Below are 12,213 nucleotides of genomic sequence, written 5' to 3'. Positions count from 1 at the left end.
GACATATTTTTTTCCAACTCTAAAGTAGGATGGAAAATAATGTCTATCAGATGATGATGTGAACAGTAAATGAAGTAATATGAGGAATGAGTTTGGAACAGTGCCCAGCACATAATTGAACACTGAATAAATTTTTTTTAAGTTCCAGGTGTCAAATATCTTGGGCTTTATTAATGTAATTCAAGGATTTTTTTTTTTTTATTAAAAAAAGCTCAAGACTCTCACAAGAGGTGAAGTAAGTTGCCGTAGGCTCCAGCGAGTGATGGGTGTGAGATACAGGTCTTTCCCCGCGGGGTATACCTCTCATATTGTGTTCCAGTAATAGAATGCTCCTATGCTATATGGGAGATACTTGGCATGTGGCATTTCTTTTCAGACTGAATCTTTGCCTTGAAAGAGAATTGAACTGATGTTTATGACACAGAGGTTCTTGAAACTGAACATCCTAGCGTGTAGTTGCTCTTTCTCACCTACTGTATTACAGGTGCGAAAAATGGGGCATCAGTAGGTAGCTGTGGGGCCGGGTGAGGGCTGCCCCACAACCTTAGGCACCACCTGCCTCTCCCGCGCACAGCTTTGGGGCTGGGCCTAGCGCGTTCTCTGGTTGCTACAGCAACCCTGGCAGCGTCACACGTCGCTATGGCGCTCTGCACTGCGCAGTAAGGCTGCTCCCGATTGGCTAAGGCGCCCCGGCGAGGCGGAGAAAGCCGCGTCCGCATTGGCTCAGCCAGCGCCGGTTGATGGCCTGGAAGGATTTGATTGAAAAACCAACGGTGCCGCTGGCCGCTGCGCCCCTAAGGTAGAGCGGACCGGGAGTGGGCTGAGGAGAGGGCGAGGCGGGCCGAGACCGGACGGGAGCCCCGGTGGCGCGGCCGCGAGGATGAGGAGGACGATTCGGAGATTGGTCTGAAGGAGGGAACGCCCCTCCGGCGCGGTGAGTGAGGCGGGAGCTGGCACTCCACCTGCCGGCGCGCCGAGCGAGGCCAGGTCTCCGGGGAGTAGCCCCGAGCTCCGGGAGCCAGGGGCAGGGGCCGTCGCGGGCGGCCGAGGCAGCCGCGGGGTCTGCCGGACGGACGCGCGAGGTGTCACGGCGCTGCGGGCCGGAGGAAGGCTCGGTCTGGCTGGCCTGAGCCTGTGTCTCAGAATCCGCCCGACGCCTCTTCACCTCCGTCCCGAGCTCCGTCACACGACGCTGCCTGCTTTTCTGCTTCCCCGCTCTGCCCTTCAGGTACCATCTCAACGCTGACCGGCCGCCTCCTCTTGCCAGTTCACGCTTCCCATGTACAGCCCTACGCGCCGTCTGGCCCGGGCCCCACCGGACTTCCTGCCCTTGAGTTCTCTGCCTCGGTACTGTCACCGGCTCAGTTACCCACAGCCACATCCTGTGCCCCTTCCTCCTGTCTCCATCGGTTATTAAGACCGGATCATGTTAATAGAAGAACCAATTCCCCCATCACCATCTCCATTCATAGTATCTTACTGTTTCTCTTGGCTTAACTCACCAGTCTGGCTTTCCTGATTCTATTCTGATCCTATCTAATCCATTTTCCTTACCATTGTTAGAGTGAAAAAGCATGTAAGGATATTTTTCCTCCCCTGCTTAAAATCTTGCCAAAGTCCCCCATTTCCCTATTACAATCCTTAGTCCTCCTAACAGCAGTTCTGTTCGGGCTGTTCTCAAGAGTATGCCACATTTTCTGTTGTGTGTGATTATTTTGACCGTTGTATTCCCAGCATCTGGCCCAGTACCCAGCATATGGCAGGTGTTCAACAAATACTTGCTAATGAATGAATCTCTAAAAAAGGGAGTTACTGTTTTTTTGTAAGATCCATATTCGTTCCCAAAAAGTTAGAAGTAACTTCTAGCCAATGGAACTTTTGGATATAAAAGGTGAATGTTCAGTTTATGGGTTTTACTTGTTAGTTGGAAACGTATTTCAATTCACAGTCTATATTTCATGCCAAAGTCATTACGATGCTAGCAGTTGTTATGTGCTATAATAAAATTATGCAAATTGGGGCGGGACACACAGCTGACAAGAGCCAGGCTTTGGAGTCATATATCAGTGGGTTGGAATCCCTAAGTGGGCACTGTGACATGGTAGGCTAGGCCTTCATCTGCAGTGTTAGCATCCCATATGGGCATCAGTTCGTGTCTTGGCTGCTCCTCTTCCAATCCAACTCTCTGCTTATGGCCTGGGAAAGCAGTGGAAAATGGCCCAATTGCTTATGCCCCTGTCACTCATGTGGAGACCTGGAGGAAGCTCCTGGTTCTTGGCTTCTGATCAGCTCAGCTCTGGCTGTTGTAGCCATTTGGTGAGTCAATCAGCAGATGGAAGACCTTTCAGTCTGTCTATCCCTCTCTCTGTCCATAACTCCACTTCTCAAATCAATAAATTAAAATCTTAAAAAAATAAAAAGAAATTTTTTCTCCAGGCTTTTAGCTCTGTGGCCCATGACAGCTTCTTAATCTGTGCAATGAACTGATAGTACCATCTACTTGATGGGACTGTTGTAAAGTTTATTTATGCATATACAATACTAAGTGTATGGTGCTTAGCATAGAGGACATTTTCACATCTTTAAAAACAATAACTGATGGTTGGAGGTGTGACACTTCATAATTAGTTTTTTTGTTTTGATTAATTTTGTTTTTAAAGATTTATTTATTTGAAAAGCAGAGATATAGAAGGAGAGAAAGAGAGATACAGAGGCAGAAAGAGATCTCCCAGCCACTGTGCATTTCCCAGATGGCTGCAGCTGCCTCTGCTGGGCTAGGCCAAAGCCAGGAGCTTCTTCAAGGTCTCCCACGTGGGTGACAGGGGCCTAAGCATTTGGACCATCTTCCATTGCTTTCTCAGGTGCACTAGCAGGGAGCTGAATCGAAAATAGAGCAGCTGGGACCTGAACTGGTGCCCATATGGGATGCCAACACTGCAGGTGAAGACTGAATCTTCTCCCCACAGTGCTGACTCATCATCAGTTTGAAAAAAAAAAATACCAGTCTTTGATTCACTTAAGTGCAATTTCTAGTATAGCATCATGTCATTATAGTATTTGATCATGAACATTTGTTTATGGCAATAGTTCTGAGGAGAGAATCATTCATCCAGTGAGTATTTACTGACTATCTGATAGGCCCAGAATTCCATGGCAGGTCATGGTGAACCAAAAGGAAATGCAATCCATAAAATCTTTAGAATGTGGAAGAACAGTCTGGAATGTTACTCTGCCTGTCTCAGCCAGCCAGGTTTAGAGGCTGAAGTTGGAGTGAACAGAGTTGAGCTCTTGAGCAGGCAGAAACGAGCTTATTGAGCACCTGCGCATTCAGCAGTGACCAAAACAAAAGCTCTGTTCTAGAGCAGTTCTCGAGGGCAGTAGAGCAGAATCTGTAGAAGAGAGATGCTGGAACCAAATTGCTTGAGTCCAAATCTTAGCTCCCCCACTGCTAAACACAGACTCTCTTTCAAATTACTTCACCTTTTTGCATCTCAGTTTCCTCAACCGTAAAACAGGGTGGTTGTGAACAGCACAGGAATTAATTTGGACACATTTCTTAGAATAGTAGTGGGTACACAGGAAATGCTATGAATATGTGTTAGTTATTTGTATTATGTTCTACTTGTGGTAGAGTGATAAGGCACAAGAAAAAAGTGAACAGGATGTGGGAATAGAAAGCGTTACCTTGAGGACAGGGTATAAGATTTGAATTTGAGAATGAATCTTATATTTTCAAAGATTGACTCTTCCAGAGGAAAGTATGCTTTAAGCATGTGAGTACTCATGTATGTGTCTGACATGTATCATGATAAAAAGCATGGATATGAGCACTAAATAAAATACCACTTCCCATTTGGTAAAATAACTCATACTTATCTGTAAGTCAGACTTCCACTTATTTCAGCTGAATTTTACAATTACAATAAAGATCATGCACTCAAGAGCTTGTTAAGTATTATGCACAAATAGTTTGGACATGTGTTCTGGCTTCAAAGCAGTCAGCAGAGCCAGCATGACAAAATAATAATCAAGTGGCCATATTTAGGAAAGAGACTATAAAAAGTCTCTCCTATAAAATATAAAAACCTCTGTAACTCCGCCTTTCAAGCAAATAAATAATTTTTTTTAAGATTTATTTATTTTAGTTGAGTTACACAGAAAGAAGGAGAGACATAGAGCGAGGGAGAGAGGTCTTCCATCTGCTGGTTCACTCCCCAACTGGCTGCAATAGCTGGAGCTGAGCTGATCTGAAGCCAGGAGCCAGGAGCTTCTTCCGGGTCTCCCATGTGGGTGCAGGGGCCCAAACACTTGGGCCATCTTCTACTGCTTTCCCAGGCCATAGCAGAGAGCTGGATGGGAAGTGGAGCAGCCCGGACTCGAACCGGCGCCCATATGGGATGCCGGCACTGCAGGCGGCAGCTTTACCTGCTATGCCACAGCACCAGCCCCATAAATAAATCTTAAAAAAAAATATTTATTTGAAAGAGTTACAGAGAGAGGTAGAGACAGAAGTAGAGAGAGAGAGGGAGAGGTCTTCCATCTGCTGGTTCACTCCCCAAATGTCTGCAATTGGCTGGAGCTGAGCTGACCCAAAGCCAGGAGCCAGGAGCTTCTTCTGGGTCTTTTTTTTTTTTTTTTTCCAGATGTCTTTGTTTTTTGTTATTTTTTATTTATTTATTTATTTTTTGACAGGCAGAGTGGACAGTGAGAGAGAGAGAGACAGAGAGAAAGGTCTTCCTTTTTTTGCCGTTGGTTCACCCTCTAATGGTCGCCACGGCTGGCGCACTGCGGCCGGCGCATCTCGCTGATCCGAAGCCAGGAGCCAGGTGCTTCCTCCTGGTCTCCCATGCAGGTGCAGGGCCCAAGGACTTGGGCCATCCTCCACTGCACTCCCGGGCCATAGCAGAGAGCTGGCCTGGAAGAGGGGCAACCGGGACAGAATCCGGCGCCCCCACTGGGACTAGAACCTGGTGTGTTGGCGCCGCAAGGCGGAGGATTAGCCTAGTGAGCAAAGGTGCCGGCTTCTTCTGGGTCTTCTATGTGGGTGGCAGGGACCCAAGCACTTGGGCCATCTTCCACTGCTTTCCGGGGCGAATTAGCAGGGAGCTGGATTGGAAGTGGAGCCTATGAGATGCTGGTGCTGCAAGATGGGGTGTTAACCTGCTGCACCACAGCACTGGCCCCAGCCATCAATAATTCTAAAGGAGTTTTACTTTGTTCTTTTAAAATATTTATTTATTTATTTAAAAGGCAGAGAGAGAGAGAGAGAGAGAGAGAGACAGAGGTATCTTCTGTCTGTTTATTAACTTCTGAAATGCCCACAACAGCTCTGTTTGGGCGAGGCCAAACCAGGAGCCAAGGATTCCATCCAGGTCTCCCACATAGGTGGCAGGAACCCAAGTACTAGAACTCAAGTACTGTTTCCCAGTTGCATTAGCAGGAAGCTAGTTTGGAAGTAGAGTAACTGGGACTCAAACTGGCACTCCAAAATGGGATGCTGACATTCCAAGCTGTGGCTTTAATCATTGTACCACAAATCTACCCTGTTTTGCCTTTTATTTAGAACTGACTGCCATGCTGTCATAAGAATGTTTTTTCTGATTTTTAAATTAAATTTATTTGAGAGACAGAGATACATACTTACATATATACATGCATAACATGCCCCCATCTCTCCAGATACTCACAACGAACTGAACCAGGCCAGGCTGAAGAAAGGAGCCCAGAACCCAATCTAGTTCTCCCACTTGGATTGTGGGAACCCATACTACTTGAGCCATACCCTACTTCTGACTAGGGTCTGTAGTAACAGGAACCTGGAGGCAGAAGCCAGAGCTGGAGGTTGAACCCAGACACTATGATATAGGATGCAGACATCCTAATCAGAGAGATCCAGGGACATTCCTAAGATCACTCCGTGGACAAACCTTGGGTGCTCCTTCTGATTGTATCCCAGTAGTGTAACCAGAAGAATTCACTTCCCCAAACTTGTAAACTCACCTCAGTGGAGACTATGCCATTTATATAATTTCCATGTCCATGCTACACTCGACATAATGTGAATACTGTAGGAAATCTCATTGTCCTGTTCATGTATACTTGAGGCAGTCCAGATGGAGCACAAACGTATTATACCATTTTCTTTGTGACTCCCTTGTGTTGATAGAGATTTTTGTCAGGCCAACATTCTATAATCACTGGATACTGATCACCTGGAACAATTTTGTCATTTGCAGAAAAAAAATATATATAATATATATGTATTCATTGTCTTTACTCTCCATATCTAAATAATGATATTTCAGTTATACTTGTAGTTTTACAATCATATTTTGTTTTCTGATGTGTTCATTAAATTCATTAAGCAATCGTTTATTGAATACATGTAATGTAAACTAGAAAAGTATGTGGTGGATGCTGGGGATGAGCAAAATGTCTATCTTCCTTATGCCCGAGGAATTCACAGTAAGGAGATGGACATTTACATTTGTTGAATTATTGCCTGAATCTGCCTCTCTATCATGACCTGCAATGCAATGCTTGTCAGGGCTGTGAGCCCATCAAAGAACTCAACTCCAAGAATGGATCCTTGAGTTGAGACAGGGACAAGGGACAATCCTTTCAGGCCTTTCTGTACCAGGAGTAAAAGCCCTGGAGCACCTAGGAAAAGCAGCTCTGAGACAGGGATTCAGGGAAAGTGGGCATGAGAGCTGGTTAGAGGGCAGGGAGATCAGTCATATTCCACACCTCATAGGCCTTGGAAAAGAATTTTTTTATCCCAAAGTAGGAAGCTCATAAAGGCTTAATTGGTCACATTTGTACCATAAATAGGGAGATTTTCTCTGCCTGCCTGACTGCCTCCCTCCCTCCCTCCCTTTCTCCCTTTTTTCCTTCTTTCCTTCCCTTTCATAGTTGTTGGTGGGAGGAAGGGAGACATTGGAAGTGGGGTGACCATTAGGAAGCGGTTGTGATAGTTTTGGTGAGCAGTGATGTGATCTTGGACCAGGGTGTTGGAAGTGAGGATGGAGAAAAGTGAACAGACAAGAACCTTATTTAGTAGAGAAATATTCAGGACTTGGTGTCCAAATGTCTGGTATGGCAGTAAGGAAGAGGAACATGTCATTTTTCTGAGGCCCATGCCAAAAGGATCTGTTGTATTTGAGGATATTGTCCTTGAGGCTATATTGTTATTTTCCTTGCCTTATATAATCATCTCTGCTCTTCCTGTCATTTGAATTCCGTAAATGCTCTAACATTACCTCAGGTAAATTCTTCGCTATCTAAAACTGTTAGCCACAAATTAATAAAATGTGAAAATAAACTGGATGATCCACATATAGATTATTTAAAGTTCAGAGGAGGCCATTGCTTCTAAACTCCTTAGCTGTTAGGAGCTCCACATGCTGACTTCAGCCTTGAAGGCGGCACCATTCACGGATCCAACACTCATCTGCCTGCAGACCCTTCAGCTGCAACTCCACTCATTTATGCACCATCTTCGCAAACTGCTTTCAGCGTCTTTCTCCATCCCACCCTTTGCTCTTCTGGAAGGTTATTTAGCCCCTACTCCCACCCTATCCTTCTCTACCTCCTGCAAGTCCCCAGTTAACAAAGCCTCTGAAGCTTGTCAATGGCTAATTTATAATTTCATTTGGAAATTAATTTTTTCCGTGTTTTTCTTTGTCATTTCTAGTGGTTTTATTTGACCCATTGTATTAGACTGAACCATAACAAAGTTTTCTTTTTTAGGAAAAAAGCAGCAGTTTTGTATAGTTTAATATACATATTTATGATTTTTCATACACACTGAGTTGTGGATAGATGTTTTTGTAGTGCTCAGTAGTGTCTTGTGCATAGTAAGGGCATAGCAAACAATAAAATGTGTTTAAAATGAAATGTTATTAGCTGAATTTATTTTATGGTTCAGATAATATTTATGCTTTTTTCAGTATCACAACAAATTATGAACACAAATTTGTTTATTCAGCATTCTTTACCTGTAGAAATAAATACTTTAGGGATTTGAGTTGAACCAACTTTGTGACTTAGGATGGTAAACTATTTTTGGGAAGACATTTTTGACCATGTGTTAACTAATCCTATGTCCTTAGTACCTGTCATATACTAGAAACTCGAGATGTTTCGTGGAGGAATGAATGAAGGTCATTGATACCTTTCTCACAAGAAATGGGGAATAAAATGTAATCTTATTATGCTTGGGGTCAATGAGAAGAAATTTAATGTGCTACTTTAGTTATTTTCCTTGACTGGTTAATATAAATTCTTCTTTCACATCATCTGGCCCTTTTGCCCCTTTTCTCTATCCCTACTTAATATATGTGGAGCTCTATCCCTATTTAACATAGACACATTATAAACTGTGGCTAGAGCTGACCTGGATTAGTAGCCATACTAGGCACAAGCACACCCTATCAAAAATGCATTATGTGACGCTAGTGGAGATGACCAGTGGAATCGACATTCACATGTAGAGGTACTCACCTTTGTAACAAAATGTAGGAGTTCAGAGGGGAATGAATCATGAAAATGAGGTTATAGTGCAATGTGTTGTTACAGACTCTACTGAATTTTGAAGCTGCGGTTTTAGGTCAGTTTGGTTTAGTGTTATCCAAAGGAAAATAAAAGCCAATAATAAGGAAGTGTCTGTCATCATGACAGATAGTTAACTACTTGGAAGAATGAGTGGGAGAGGGCCAGAATACTGTTAGATAAACTTTTGATTTTTTGATAACAAGTACTGTTTAAATGTAAAATATAGTATTACTTACAGTATAAGCAATTTGCACACGGGAGGTGTCACGTCAACTGATTCAGGAACAAGGCTGTGATAATATTTGCCCTTAGCTGGTGACACACTGCTGCCTTTGGAGGCTCTGTACCAACTGTGTCTTTGTTTCTCACCATTTGACGATGTTAAAGTACACCACCTACATATTTCACATGAGTGATCCAAGATGAATGAATGGATGTTTGTAAGCACCCCAGGGTCCAGGAGGTGAAGTTATGCAAACTCCAATTGTTATTATATCACCTTTTGCCCTTGGCTAAGGGACAGCATCAGCAAGTTCCTTCTTTCTCATCTACTCTAGAGTTTTCCAGAGGATTTAGAACCTGAAAGTGAACTGAGTTCTACTACTTCTTTTTTTTCCCCCCAGAAACCTTTTATTTAACCTGTACAAACTTCATTCATTTCATAAATACAACTTTAGGAACATAGTGATTCTTGCCAACATACCTGCCCTCCCACCAACACTCCCACCCTTCTTCTTCCTCCCTCTTCTATTCCCATTCTTATTTTTTTTTTTTTAATTTGACAGGTAGAGTTTTAGACAGTGAGAGAGAGAGACAGAGAGAAAGGTCTTCCTTCTGTTGGTTCACTCCCCAAATGGCCCCCATGGCTGGCGCTGCGCCAATCTGAAGCCAGGAGCCAGGTGCTTCCTCCTGGTCTCCCTTGCAGGTGCAGAGACCCAAGGACTTGGGCCATCCTCCACTGCCCTCCTGGGCCACAGCAGAGAGCTGGACTGAAAAGGAGCAACCGGGACTAGAACCTGGCGCCCATATGGGATGCCGGCACTGCAGGCGGAGGATTAACCAAGTGAGCCATGGCGCTGGCCCCTCATTCTTATTTTTCACTAAGATTTATTTTCAGTTAACTTAATGCACATAAAATTAACTCTATACTAGTAAAGAGTTGAACAAATAGTATGAATAAAAAAACTGTTCCTCAGCAGTTGAGACAAGGGCTGTTCAAAGTCATCTCATCTCAAAATCTCAATTTCACTTGTACAGATTACCTTTTAGGTGCTCTATTAGTTACCATCTATTAGTTTGGGTTTGGCTTATTCTTTTGATGCTTTGTTAGACCTTTATTTGATCTCTTTCTAATTTCTTCATGTGGACACTAATTCCTATAAACTTTAATATTCTGAAATTGACCTAATAACCCTTTGTTATAGCACCTTGGTTATACAATTATATAAATCATTTTCATGTAAAACTTCCATAATACATAAGACTTTCATTAAATAACTGCACATTTATATAAAGGCTAGAATCAGATGAAGATGATAGGAATTAACACCAAAATCTTACATATTTTTCTCCTTTCCCTTAAATATCTTCAGCAATTTAGGCCTCACATAACATTGGCAGTATAGAGTCATGAAAAGGTGTGAGTGCTAGCAAAACAAAAGTTATCTGGCCCAATAATCGTAGTTTTTATTTGAAGAAACTAAAATTTAAATTGAGTAAATAATTTTATGACTCATACCACCATTAATAAGCAGGCTGGGCTGTGCCCATTTTTTGACTCCTTACCTGCAAGTTGTTTTCGGAGATAGTCATATTTCACACTCCAATTAGCACAATATTTAATTTATAGCAAATTAGTGGTTATTACTGACACAGGTATAAAGTTATGACTTATTTTCTTGCTTTGAAGATAAATTAAATGTATAGGGAGATTTTAAAGGTTCTATCAATGTCCAAATCTAAGTCCAACATTTGATTGCAACTGTCTGATGAAGTAATGAGTTGTAGCCCCCTCGGCCTTACTCTAGTGCTATGGTTTGAATAGGATATGACTTTTCAATTTATGCAAACAGTTAAATCCCAAAGTCAGGTTGATGATGCTGAAAGAGTAGAAACTGAACGCAGTTGTGGTGTCTGGAAAGTGGGCCTTGTGGGAAGCCCTTAGGTCATTGCAGACATGCCTTTGGAAGGTAGGTCATGGGAGATGGTTAGTTGCAAATGCCAAGTTAGGCCTAACTGCTCTCTCTGCTCGTTGGCTTGCCATGTTTTTCCTCTGTATAAATTCTACCATTGCTGTCTTCCAATCTCACCCATTTACTCAATCTGTGAGCTCTGCTCAATCATGGACTGTGAACCGCAGAACCATGAGAAAAAAAAGAAACACCTTTTCTTCATAAGTAGTATCTCTCAGGTACTTGTAACAGGGAAAGCTGACTACTGCACCCAGATATCTCTTTTTATATAAATGAACAGAAATAAGGGTGCCTGCCAGGAGTCAGACTTGTGTGGTGTTTTTGTTTGTTTTGTACATTTGCTTTTATTTTTGTTTTATACCTGCCAATGACGCCATGAGTCAAGGCTAAGAGAAACAAGATAGGATAGGATAGGAGAGAGTAGATATTGGATAGCCCAAAGTCAGTAAATTGTGGGGAAATTATTAATTTTTATTAGTCATGAGTTAACAAGTGTCAATCAAATGTATAGTCATTCTTTTCATAGGAAAAGAAAAATATTGACCTAATCAGAAACTCCATATAAAGATTTGAACAATGGGTAGATGGAATATACTAGAAAAAAGGCAAGAATTTTGGTAATATCACTTATATTAATATACCTAAAATTGTTATTTATTTTTAGTAATTTTAAAATACAATCCGTGCTTGCCTAAATTTAATCTTTGGTAGATAGAAAGTTTACTATCCTGAAACATTGCATTTAGAAATTTTTTTTTGACTTGATTCAAAACTGCTCACAATCTCTCAACCATCAACAGTGTATCTTCTGTATATAGTTATATCACAGACATAAATATAAATATGGACAGAAATAAAATGCCAACTCAGACCATGCTTTGAGTATTTTAGTATTTCTCTGATGTCTTTGAATGTATTCATCTTCAAAATACATTTCTTTTCCATATTTTAACATTCAGAGTTATGTCAAACTTCCAAAAATATTGGATTTCTGAAACAATTGACTGTAAGTATGAATCATTTCTTTTTGAGAAATCTGAATTAAACAGAAATAAGATTCTAGGATTCAAATGGAAACTTAAGCCCACACATTTGACTTCCTCTCTCCTTAATGCAATAGTCAAGTCACTCCAAGACTTTTCTTGTGTCAAATCTAAGTAGACGTGCAGTTGGAGACATAAGTAAATAGAGAAGCTGTTTGAACCTCGAAACTATTCTGCATGAACTCTAAAACTCACCCATTTAACAAGCTGAGCAGGATAACAGGAGGAAAAGTCTGTGAATATTTTTTCTTAATTGATAGAACATAGTCTCTAACTTTTCTTTCCTGATTTTCGTATAAGTGTCAGCAATTCAGAGTATTTTATCTTTGGCTAATGCAATATTTCTGTTAAAATTGGAAGTAATTTAGTTTAAAAGCATTCAGATATCCCTTATAAGGAATTAAGTTATAGCTGACATTTTATTT

General features: G+C 41.8%; 1 protein-coding gene across 4 annotated transcripts in view; it reads left to right on the top strand.

Annotated features, from left to right (window-relative positions):
- The first annotated feature begins 750 nt into the window (after positions 1-750).
- NEK10 (NIMA related kinase 10) overlaps positions 751-12,213 on the top strand; it is a 376,851-nt gene continuing 365,388 nt past the window's right edge. For 2 of the 4 annotated variants that reach the window (XM_008266079.5, XM_089331195.1), the window contains exon 1: positions 751-934. The gene's annotated coding sequence lies outside the window, so the exon portion shown is untranslated. The remainder of the gene's footprint in view (positions 935-12,213) is intronic. The other 2 variants (XM_008266081.5, XM_002716230.6) reach the window with 1 other exon arrangement.

This window comes from Oryctolagus cuniculus, chromosome 4, assembly GCF_051225735.1.
Source record: "Oryctolagus cuniculus isolate XC-2025 breed Fujian yellow rabbit chromosome 4, ASM5122573v1, whole genome shotgun sequence".
NCBI classification, from domain to species: Eukaryota; Metazoa; Chordata; class Mammalia; order Lagomorpha; family Leporidae; genus Oryctolagus; species Oryctolagus cuniculus.
The sequence above is the reverse complement of the archived record's forward strand: the minus strand, read 5'-3'. Positions and strand labels throughout refer to the sequence as shown.